Source organism: Triturus cristatus, chromosome 12 (assembly GCF_964204655.1).
Source record: "Triturus cristatus chromosome 12, aTriCri1.1, whole genome shotgun sequence".
Lineage (NCBI taxonomy): Eukaryota > Metazoa > Chordata > Amphibia > Caudata > Salamandridae > Triturus > Triturus cristatus.
Genome location: NC_140595.1, coordinates 48,545,737 through 48,558,708, shown reverse-complemented (window position 1 = coordinate 48,558,708; position 12,972 = coordinate 48,545,737).

Here is a 12,972-nt window from a genome sequence, read left to right as displayed (position 1 = left end):
TCACCAAAGGAGGGTTCTGAATAGGCCACAATAAATTATGTCTCATTTTATGGGTTTGCACACGGCTCCCTTCTGCACGTATAGAGTGGCGCTGGCCCTCTAAGTGCCTAGGCAATCAAAATGCAGTTATAATTGGAATAGTGAGTGTATGGAGGCGGGGGAGAGAATGGAAGAAACAAGGGGCGCAGCGAGCAATGGTGCAGCATACCTGTCAACTTACAAATTAATGCCACAGTGTGAGGAAGGGGTGGGGCCTTAGAGGGGGTGGGGCCTTATGCTGAGGGCCACCTAAGAGGCACTTTGCCCCGCACCAAGCCCCCCTCCCCCAATCATCTCCCAGAACAGATAAAAGCAAAGGGTCTTAAAGCTGTCCCCGATATCCAGGGTCGTTTACACACCTCTTAGTGGGGCATCAGCAGCTTACAGCCCTTGAAAACGAGCTTAAAATCTTCTGTTTAGAGTGGTCTTCAGCTCATTTTTCGTGCCACCTCGTGATTTCTGCTTCTCACCGGGTGTCCATGTGAAGGGAGCCAAAATCGTGTGACACAGTGGCACTATGTGAGTTGACAGGTATGGTGCAGCAAGTGCAGTGCCACCAATGCCCAAGGATTTCAGGAGCCACCTGCACCCCTACTAAGCATGTCGTTTATTACCCCTCCAGGCAGTGCTTTAACTGGAAATATGAAAGTGCATGGACTCACTATTTACAGCACCTGATTACTCCTGAGAAGTGCTGGTACTCGTGCATTAAATGTATTGCAGCGGTTCTGAGAAGTGCAGGTACTCTCCCTCTCAAACTGACAGAGTGCAGGCACTCAGTACCGGACAGTACCTGCTCATTTAAAGCACCACCTACAGGTGATGGGGCCCAGAGGTAGAGGCTTTCTGCATTAGGGTCCGTGTCATCCTTGTTACATCACTGGGAAGACAGTGAAATAAAAAGTGCCTTACTAAACACCGAGCGCGTAAGAGAGTGTGAGTGAAAAAGTGCACACTGGAGAGATGCGAGGGCAAAAGAAAGGGTAAAAAGTGACATATGAGGTTGATGGTGCATAGTATGACATTGTAGGCAGGGGAAGGGGTGAGTGAGTTGGGAGTAGAAATTGATGCGAAAGCTGAACAGAAGTATGGAGGGTGAGGAGAAAGAGACACAGATGAGCGGAGAAGAGTAGCACTGCGGTAGAGGAGTCCCACCCCTCAGCAACTCCCACTAGGCTCAGGCCCGGTTGTACGTCGGAACCACGCAGGCATTTACCACGCCTGCCTTAACAATGCGGTCCGAACCACTAATGCTTCTACAACGCACTCTTTTGCCACACAAGTCATTACAACAACTTGTCTAAGGGAAAGCTCTGAACTTCGGAATAGTATAATTTACTATTCTAACTCCAGTTTGCGCAACAGTAGGGAAAGTGTTGGACTCCAAGTCCAGCGTTTTCCAGAACGCAAGTAATTTTAACGATTTGTATGGTAAAGGAATGCATTGTAAAGACGCACACGTAGTTCCGCCCGCATTGTTAAGTGACAGAGTGGTTCGATCCGCGGTGTAAAGTCTGTTTCCCTCAAAGCCCTCATAAATCTGTCAGCCGTCAACTCCAAAGTTGAACATTAGTGCTCCCCGCCTTAATTTTGAAGGGATTCCCATCAATCTGGGGGTACATCCCCCGATGGAGGCTCATGAGGGCTAGACTGGGGGACAGTACTGGATGGAGGAAAGTAAGTGGCTAATGGGAGCGGTGGGAAATTGTGGCGGAATGGAGGGCACATGCGGCAGAAAGGCAATGGCCAGTACGTGCTTTGTCTTGGCGACTCCGCATTGCTCTGCCCATTCACCATTGGCTGTTCAAGTGGCTGCCATTTTACATTGGGAACTCCTACGTGCCTGTGCATATTCCCTGTTACTTGCACTGTTGCCATTTGATGCAGAATGACGATGGCTGCGGCCATTTTGTCCTGACATTTCCTCACGGGTTGACCTACTCCATACATGCCAATTTTTTTCGAATTGGGAAGTGGGAGATTTTGAAAAAGTTGGGGGAATGTGTTTTCATTGGCTTATACTGAAGCAGAGGACATTTTAGGCTGGAGACAGCTAAAATAAAGTCATTTTTGGCTTACAAATGTGAGTTTACCGCCTGAGTCAGGTCTACTGGCATGGATGCTGCTGCCTAATATTTTCTTCAGAGGGTGAAAGGTTGGCAGGCTGCCTCTTTGTCCTGAGACCTCCCCCGTGGCCTTGCTAATGCCCCCCACTCGCCGTAGAAAGAAGGCGCGCGCCGCCCTTTTGAACGTTGGCTCTGCTAATGGCCCCATTTGCCGAGCCAAGCCTCGGCAGAGAGTGCATGGCCAGAGGGCGCAGGTTTCTCTCCGCGCCGCAGTTTTTTCCCCCCTTTTGAGTTATGAGCGCACTATGGAGTCTGGCAGCCCCTATTCCATCTATCGACCTCTCCAGCTCCCCCACCACCCACCACTTTTATTCCCGCTCCCGGAGCCCTCCCCTCGGGGCCTGCCGGACCCTTTTAGCCCCGCCAAATTGCGAGTTTATGCAACATGTCATCCTGTCAGGCTAACGGCTCCCCCCTGCGCCAGCGGCCGAGGTGTACTAAAGGGCCTTTTAATTCCAGACACGGAATTGCATTACCTCACTGAGGGGAGGCGGTGGGGGCTGGGGCCATTCCTGGATGTGTCAGCAGCGGCGACAGCTCCATCTCGTGTTATTGTGCAGGGAGCTCATTTATCTCGCCTGTCACCCCTTGCCCGGTGGTACAGTCCGGTGTGGGGTTGTTGTGTGCTTAGTAACAGTCTCACGCTACACCAATGTGTGGAGTTGTACTCTCTACTCACACAATGGACTGGGCGGCACTTTCCGTGGAAAAGTTGAGGATAAGTGTGCTTGGAAATTGTGGCAATAGGTGGGCTAGGAAAGTATTCGGCCATGATTTTGGCTAGAGAAATACAGTGGCCTGTTTGTGCTCCAGGAAAGGTAGGGGCACAGTGTTGGCCAAGTTAGTTTTCGGGCATGTTGTAGGCAAGGATGCTCTGAGGCACAACGTGGGTCTGAAAAGCACTGGGGTTACCGTGGGATCTAGGAAAGTGTTGGTGGGACATGGAAAGTGTTGGGGCCTCAGGTAGATCAGTCTAGAGGGTATCGCAGAACTTTGGTAATCTTTGGGGGTGGGCACAGTCTGGCCTAATAATGATTTAGCAGGGACACAGTGTCTAGTAAAGTCTTGAGGGCTGGCACAGTTTGAGCTGGAAAAGTCTTGGAGTGCCCATTTCTTACTATGGCTTGTGGGCAAACAGTGGAATTGCCAAAAGGGAGTTAGGAGGTACCGTACCCCTGCTGTCTTCCTCCTGGACCCGTCTGGTGCTCCATCACCCTGGCTGCTAGCGTATAACCTTCGTAATTGCCCATTATGGGATGTCCCACCGCCTTATCTTTGGTCCCTTGTGTATCTTAAAATAATTTCAACAGACTGTACTAGAAACACTCTGGGGGCTCCGAATCCCTCTTTGTGGAGAGCAGAATCCGGGTTAAGGGTGATGTAGGCTAAACAATCTGAAGAAAGCCTTTCAGGTCAGAGATAAGTTATTGAGCCCAAATGTCTGGCACACCCCATTTCCAGGGAGTTGCGCACGCCCATTTATCAGAAATTTTGGGAAATTGGATTTGTAGGTACCTCATGGGACTATTTTCAACGCTTCGCATAAAAAGTCTTGTGAGATACCATCAGGAAAGGGATTCAAGCAAAAAATGACTCTCTGCAAATTCATTTTCTGAGCAAACAAGTCTCTGGTATGCAAGATTTCGGCAAATAGCATAATGTGAAATTCTGAGCAATTTTGCAAATTTTACAAGAAGCAAAATTTGTGACTATGGTGAATTTCTACAGCGTAATTAAGACTTCTCCTATGCCATACTCACACCAACAGGAATTCCACATATTGTACTTCCAATATTTTTTTAAGCATGTTCTCAACTTTTGTAATGCAAGGTGAGCATGCATCTGGGCCAAATTTACATTTAAATTATGGCACTGACATAGTCAGTTCCTAAAAATCGCTCCAAAATGTTTCACGAGTTCAAACTCCATTTTTGTGTCAATTCTGAGGTCTGAGTACACGAATAGCATGGTCTGACTTGAGGCACAGAGGAAGGTTGCCAAAACATACTGAAAACTCTTAGCTGCCTGTCTTGCTCCTGGAAAAGCAATATTTCCTCAAAGTTTAGTGGTATCCAATTTCTTGCCCAGCCCTCGGAGTGCTTAAACTCAAGCCTCAGGCCCTCCCGTCAGCTTCATTTGGCTGGGAGGTTCTGATTGGTCCTTGGCATCTGGAGGCCATCCATGAATACTAAAGCTCTTATATAAATAAGACTTTTTGGCACAGTGAGGGACCCTTAGCTCTAAGCTGAAGTACACCTGCACCTCCCCACATCATAAGGTTTGAAAAAAAATCCCCTACATTGCAGGGCTGCCCAAAATGTTAGGCTCATAACTATATTCCCCAGCTTTGGTTTTGTGTGGCGACTTTGCATATATACCAGCAATGCTTTGTCCTACAAGGCCCTTTTCCCTGTCTCTTGAATTTCAATGTGTTTTTTCGATCGGTCTATTTTACCAGTCTTGTAGTCGATCCACTGCTTCCCAGATCAATTATTTTAGCCACAAAATGCATGGAGTTATGTTACTTGGTGTAGTTCTTCCTCCTGCGGTAACTCCCCATGGTAGCATATACCTCCGTGGAGTCCCCATACTAACAGCGTTAATGCTGATTTGCAATCCTACTAGCTGATTATCCTAGCAGGATGTTAATGACAATAGAGCAGTAATTCTCACCCCGTGTAAAGTTTTATGGAATACATTTGAAATCACAGTTCTCAAGTTTCCCAGTTCCATGCGTTCACGCTCGGCAACATTGTAGAAGAGGCGGCCACGCAAGATGCATTGCCACAGCCAATTGGTCTCGCCTATGCAAGAGCTGTTGGTTGTGCCAATGTGTTCTCCATGTTGTACACCAGCGTCGCTGCTGTTCAGCATGGCTAAAAGTTAATGGGGTAAAGCAGAGTGGTGTGGGGGGGGTTGTTAAGTAGAGTGGAGTGATGTAAAGTGCTGTAAAGCAGAGTTGAGTGGAGTGGTGTAGAGCAGAGTTGTGGGGAGTGTGTAGAGTGTTGTGAAGGGAGTAGAGTGACATAGAGTAGAAGGGCATAGAGTGGAGTAGAGTGTCAGAGTGAAGCAGCATAGTGTCATGTAGAGCAGAGCAGAGGAGAGTGGAGTGGGGTAGAGGGTGTTGTGTAGAGTGTTGTATAGTGACAGAGAGCGAAGTACATTGTTGTGGAGTGGCACCGAGTGGAGTAGTGTAGAGAGTGGAACGGCATAGCGGAGAAAAGTGTTGTCGAGTGGTGTGGAGTGGCATAGAGAGACATAGAGTGGAGTGGTATAGAGTGGAGTAAAGTGGCATAGAGGGAGTTTTGTAGAGTAGAGTAGTGTTGTGGAGTGGCATAGAGTGGAGTGGAGTAGAGTGTTGTACAGTGGAGTGGCTTAGAGTAGAGTGCCAGAGTGGAGCAGAGCTTCATATAGTCGAGTTTCGTAGAGTGTAGGGTCATAGAGCGGTCTAGAGTGGTGAAGTGGCTGAAGTACAGTGGTACAGAGTAGATTGGCATAGAGTGCATTTGTTTTGAGTAAAGGGGCATAGACTGCATTGGTGTAGAGTGCAGTGACGTAAAGTGGCGTAGAATAAAGAGGTGCAGGGTAGATTGCAGTGGTGTAAAGTGTATTGGTGTTGAGTAGACTGGTTGCAGAGTAGAGAGGTGCTGAGAGCAGTGGCATAGAGTACTGTGGTGCAGAGTAGAGTGACATTGAGTTCAGTGGCAGAGAGTGCAGTCTTGCAGAGTAGAGTGGTGTAGAATGCAGTAGCAAAGAGTGCAGTGGTGCAGGGTAGATTGTTTCAGACTAGAGTGAAGTGGCATAGAGTGCAGTGGGGTAGTGTAGGGTAGAGGTCAAGGTAGTGTGCAGTGATATAGAGTGGAGTGTTGCAGAGTAGAATGGCATAGAGTAGAGTGGTGTAGAGTGGAGTGTCCTAGACTTGAGTGGTGAAGAGTGCAGTGGTGCATAGTAGAGTGGCGTAGAGTGTATTGGCATAGAGTAGAGTGGTGCAGAGTCGAACAGAGTGGCGTAGAGTAGAATGTTTCACAATAGATTGCAGTGTTGTAGAGTGCAGTGGTGCAGAGTAGATTAGAGCGGATTGGCATAGAGTGCAGTAGAGTAGAATGGAGTGATGCAGAGTAGAGCGTAGTGGCATACAGTGCATTGGTGTAGAGTGCAGTAAAGTGGCGTAGAGTAGTCCAGGGTAGAGTGCAGTGGTGCAGAGACGAATGACATAGAATTCACTGGCGGAAAGTGCAGTATTGCAAAGTAGAGTGGCGTAGCATGGAGTGGTGCTGGGTAGAGTGCAGTGGCATAGAGTGGTGTGGTGTAAAGTGTAGAGGCATGGAGTGCTTTGGTATAGAGTGGTGTGGAGTGCAGTGCTGTAGAGTTCAGTGGTGTAGAGTAGGGAGGCGTAGAGTGGAGTGGTGCCGAGTAGAGTGCAGTGACGAAGCGTGGAGTGGAATGGAGTTGCGCAGTGTGGAGTGGTGCAGAGTAGACTGCAGTGGTGTGGAGTGATGCAGAGAAGAGTGGGGGGAGTGTGAAATATACAGGGTGTGGTACCACACTACCATTACAGACAACACATCTTCAATTGAAATGACCATTACATTTGCACAGACATACAGTTTTATTTATAAAAGTATACAGCACACAAACGATACTGTGTGAAAATGTCATGACCTAGTGTATTTCCTTGTTTGTATCATATCGAAATATTTCAGAACTACCAAAACATTGGCTTCCTTAGTGCTTTTCTAATTCTGATATATTTTGAAATATCTGCACAGTTCAATTACATAATTAAATTTTGTTGTATGCTAGCAAAAATATAACATTGTATAACTTTCTTCAAGCACATCCGCAGTAGCCAGCATGATTGTCACATAAATCCTCTCATTTTGAAGTGGGAGAAAGAAAAGTAAACACCAAGCTTCCTGGAAGACAGAGCCTGACATGTGATCCCTGTCTTAGAATGCACAGCAAATGTGACATGATAATAACACGATTTAAAGGCCTGTTTACAGGAATCGAGCACTGGTGGAAAAATACAGTAAATAGGGTTCGGACAATGGAAGGGAAGACCTCAAGCTGGACAGCCTAAAACAGTTAGATCTAGCAAAAAGAAATCAAGCAAATGTGAGTTACAAAGCACAAAGCCATTGGTAGGCAATGGGCGAAAGGCATTCCCAGGGAAGCTTTGGGAATGTAGGCTTCGACCTAAAAACAGTCTGACATTCCCCATGCCCGGAGAAACCATTCTCACTTCTACACCAAGAAGTCGTGCATGCACCATGAGCAGTGAGGCATGTCCCTGCGCAGCACACACCTATTTAGAGAGCCCTACATAAGGCACCAGGTCTTTTGTTGCATTGGGCTCTTTCTTGGGTGCACAGGTTTTTATTAACTACACTTCATAGCAAAGACTGTAGCTTATCTTCTTTACAACCAGATTCGAGAAGCGGGCGTAGGAGTAGTGGACTCACCTGGTAGCACCTGCGTGTCCCGCCTTCACTTGGGCTGTGTGTAGTCTACTGACAAGTAGAGGCCTGGAGAAGGCGATGTATTGGACCAAAAGAACAGATGATGTTTGACGCCCAGGTCACGGATTTGTGAATTGTGCCAAAGAAGTTAAGGCGCACTGCCTTTCGGGCACCGGATTTCTTTGTGGTTACCTGAGATTCCTACTCTTGTCTAGTTGTGCAAAAAGATAAACTTGCGTTGGACAGTTTTGCAAGCAAATCGCATCACTCTGATTTGTAAGAGTAAACAACTGATACTCCGCACCGAGGAGCCCCAAGGGGTGAATGGGAGTTTTCAAATACATGTGTTATGTTATGTTAAGACTTAATACAGCTTGTTTTAAATACAGTCAGAAGTGTAGTTTTTGTGGTGGGGTTAGGCAAGATTAGATAATGATAGGTTTAGCCTGGTTATTTTGTGGTTCCAAGTGTACAGCCAGAAGTCCTGATGGCTCTTGTGCAGCTGCATCGCCAGGCAATGCATTGCTTTCCTCCTCTGAGGTTCTACTGCCTTTCATCTTTTTCACCTGCTCGTGTCCGAATCCCAGTGACTTCTTAAACGTCTTATTAATTTACCTTTGGTTTGTCTGCATCTGTTCCAGGGCCCAGTGTCAAGTTATTTAATATTTAAAATCTTGAAGGCGTGGCTTGGACGGCAGAGCTGATGGCTGCCTGATCCTGCCTCAGCGCCGTAACGGAGATAACAAAGCTGAATGCTCCGGTAACGAGCTAGGATATAACCCGACAAAAGGAAGATCAGGCATCGGAAATGCAGAGCCGTGAGATGCTGCCCTCCCCAAGAAGCTAGACACAACCAGGAAGGAGGGGAAGTACTTTGAGGAGCGAAGCAGAGCGAGAGCAAGAGGAAGAAAGATGGCGACGGCGAAAACGAAACTGAGCAGGGAAACAAAGAAGTCGCGCTAAGATGGGAAAGGGCTCCACTGCTCACACGGACAACATACGCTCACCGACCCAACAATATCCGACACCCGGTTGGTAGGAGGGGAAGCTAAAACTCATGAGGTGAGCGCGAGCCTGCATCTAACCGCATTGCAGTGCGCACCAATAGCTAACGCACAGATTTCCCAGCGCCGCAAGACTGTGCAACGAGAGCGGGTGAGAGAGCGTGCTGCCCCGTCACCAGGACCAAAAATAAACAAACATCCCAAAGACTGAACCGCGAGCTCACCTCGAGCCAGCGCCCGAAATCAAAACTGGAACGGGAGCAGTCCCCTCACAGCTCGCACCGTTAACTAACGCATGACGTGCCGATAGCTAAGTGCTCCTCTGAAACACAAGGACAACAGGCACTCTAGGCATCGGAAACACAGTGCCCTGGGTTGCTGTCCCCCTCCAAGTAGCTAGACGCCGGGAAGAGGTGAAAAAACACTTCAGGAGGCAAAGCGGAGCGAGAGAAAAGGGAAGAAAGATGGCATCGGCATAAACAAAACCGAGCTGGGATCAAAAGAAGTAGCGCTGAGACGGGAAAGGACTCCTCTAACGCTCAGTTTCTCCAGCGCCACAAACATCAGTGGGCGAGAGAGCGGACCGACCGGTTACTACACCAAAAAAAAAAAAAAAACACTCAAGACCGAAACCGGGGGTTCGCCTCACACCCACGTATGAAAACGAGACCTAAGCGGGAGAAGTACCCCCAAGTCGCGCCTGCAATGGCGATCCATGATTTCAGCCGATAAAATAAAGCGAGGAGAACCAAGCGGGAACTACTCAAGCGCCTCCAGCAGGGAGGACAGAAATGTTTCGATGGCACAAGAAGAAGGCAAGAGGGGCTAGGAACTCAGTGAACAAAAAGAGGATCACTGCACCAGAAAACTTAACGCCCGCATCCCATTGAGCACGGACAAAGGGTTACCACGGGAGCAAAGGACACAAGGACAGGTGGGGGACCCCCTATCATACCGTCCAAGCAGCTCTCCAGATGGCCCACGCAAAACAGCCTGAAGCAAACAAACAACTAAAGGGAGAAACAAGCTCACATAGAGAGAGGGATATAGAGAGAGGTGCAAGGACAGAAGAGATCCACAGAAAAGGGCGCACAGGGAGAGACACCAAGAGAACAAGAAAGATAAAGAAGGCAAGCAAAGCAGGAAAAGCAACATGGCAGACAGAGAAATGAGACTGCAGCAACAAGAACTGAAGAAGAGCAAAGGGGAACCAGTGACATCAGACTCACCGATCAAACAAAAACCGGACATAAGCAGCACCCTGGAAATGATCCTAAAAAAATTAGAGGAAGTACACGACCTGGCGAAAACTACAAAACTCACCACAGATACAATCCAACTAGAGATCGCGGCAATCAGAGCAGACCTGAACTCAGTGAACATTAGACTCGCAGTGGCAGAGCAGAGGATCAGCAACGTAGAGGACTCTACCCACAACACAAGTGAGGAGGTGAAGTCAATATCAACAATCACAGAAACACTCCAAAAACAGACAGCAGAGATGGAGGACAGGAACCGCAGAGGGAACATACGCATACTTGGGATCCCGGAAGGGGCGGAGGACATGGCGGGGTCATGCTCAGCATTCCTCGAAGACCTGATCCCCAAGCTCACCAACCTTAAATTTACTCGACAATTCGAGCTGGATAAGGCCTACAGAATTCCCGCCTCCAAATCCTCAACATCCCAAACCGCTCGGCCTATCATATGTAAACCCTTGAGATCGCAACACACGGAAGACATCTTTAACTATGCCCGCAAAAACCATCAGATCAACTGGAAAGGCCACAAGATCATCCACACGCAGGATTATTCTAAACCCATGGTCGACACCAGGAAAGGCTTTCTAGCCCTACGCCACAGACTTAGGAGTAAAAACATTCAATTCTTGTTTGTAGCACCCGCAAAATTCAAGATAATAGATAAAGGCAAAAATCACTTTTTCACCGACCGAGAGACCTGGGGAGCTTCCCAGACGGCCCAGCAGCTCTGAGCATGGACACCTCACAACATGGCTCAGCAAAGAGAGGACCTTTGCCGGAACCAAACGCCGGGGGGGCAGGTATTTGAAAAGAACATCCTCAATAAAGAGTCATCAAAGCCTCTGCACATATCTACCTCATAGATACCAGGAACTACCTCAAACCAGTATCAACCTCTTAAAGACACAACATCTTCCTCAAGCCAGCGGTCGATAACAATCAACAACTAACTCACCTCGACAAGAACGCAGTGTGGAAGAATAAAGCAGTTTAAAAGAAGACTCAAGGCACGGCAGCGTTCCTTTTTTTTTTTTATATCACAACACCATATATGGACTCAACAGCTTTAATGAACAATGCTGACAATGGAGTATGCAAGCTACTTACCCAACAACATTTCTCCGGGAGGCGGAATGGTGATCCTGCCGCCGCACCTCCGACATACGAGTAACTCGAGGGGGGGGTGGAGGGAGGGGGGGGGGAGAGATCCGCACTAGGATCTCTGTTTTCTGTCCTCTTTATTTTCCAGTCTTTTGTTCTTTTCACACCTTCTTTTTCACTGCACACGATATCTGACAAAGCCTTCAAATCAATACACAATGGAGGGGGGGCCACATAAGGATAGAGAAATACTGACGGGACCAAAAAAACTTGAGTGTTGGGCACACAAAATCGCCGCACCACACCACATCTGATGGCTCTTAACAAAACACTCACCCTGACATCTGACCTCAATATAGTATCCCTCAATGTCAAGGGTCTAAACCACCCCATTAAACACAGGAAGATAGTGGACTACCTAGCAAAGACCAAAGGTGATATCATTCTACTACAGGAAACCAAACTATCCAAGGAAGATGCTAAGCTAGTCAGAGCCAACTGGATAGCGCAAACTGCCTGCTCACCAGCCGACAAGAAGAAGCAGGGGGTGCTGACCCGAGTATCCAAAAGATCAAATATAACAATAGACTCCCATTCCCACGACAAGGAGGGCAGACTCCCAATAATACACCTGAGGAGAGGGGAGGAACGGTTCCACGTAGCGAACATATATGGCCCCAACACAGACGACCCTACTTTCTGGGCTGAAGTATCAAACATGCTAGACAACCTCCCTCAAGACAAACTCACGATTGTGGCGGGGGATTTCAACATCCCACTAGATCATATAATAGACAGACAGTCCTCTTGCCAATACCACCCCCACCAACTTGCACGCCGCACTCCAAAACATCGGCACCAAATTCAACCTCAAAGATGCATGGAGACTTCAACACCCAGATACTAGAGACTACACCTTCTACTCCAACCCACACAACTCATACACCAGGATAGACTACATACTAATCTCGGGAGTGCACACACGTCTAATCGAACACTCCGAAATAGCACCAGGACTAGTTTCAGACCACTCATGCATCAGTCTAAAACTAAGCGGCTGCCAAAACACAGCTGTCCCGAGAAGATGGCGTTTTAACAGTGAAATTATATCAGACCCAGGAAACAAAAAGGAAATCGAGGAAGCCATAACAGATTGCCTAATTCACAATGATACCCCAGAGACTAGTGTTAGCACACTTTAGGAGGCCCTAAAAGCAACGATCAGGGGTAAATTAATTGGAAATAAGGCGAGAATAAACAAGAAGGCAAACCTGAGAATAAACCAACTCGAGGAAGAGATAAAAAGGTTAGAACTAGATCACGTAAAAGCCACAAATGACAATGCACTCCTAGCAAGACTAACACAGAACAAATATGAGTATATCAAAATCCTGAGCGAGAGGGCAGGGCTGTGGTTCAACAAGTGCAAAGCACTTAACCTTTGCGAAGCCAACAGAGCGGGGAAACTACTGACATCCTACCTGAAACACAAACGCAACCAGTTTGCGATCTCAACAATCACAGACTCAAACAACAAAACACACACAAGACAAAAGGAGATCCTCAATACATTCCAGGAGTTCTACTCAGACCCTCAATCAAGAAGAATGCACAAGATACCTCGACAGAATAGGGCTCCCAAAGTTAGACACCGCAGACACAGTAAGGCTAGGCCAGGAATTCAACTACACGGAAATCGAAATGGCAGTCAAGTCACTAAAAAGAAATAAGGCCCCTGGGCCAGACGGGTACACTGCTGATTTCTATAAGAACTTTTTAACCCAATTAATCCCAACCATGAAAAGGGTCTTTAACTATGCTGCGACTACAGGGAAAGTACCCCACTCCATGACAGAGGCGAATATAATAGTCATCCCAAAGGAGGGTAAAGACCACCAACTACCAAAAAATGACAGACCCATATCCCTCATCAATGTGGATTGTAAAATCTACGCCAAAATCCTGGCGGTCAGACTAA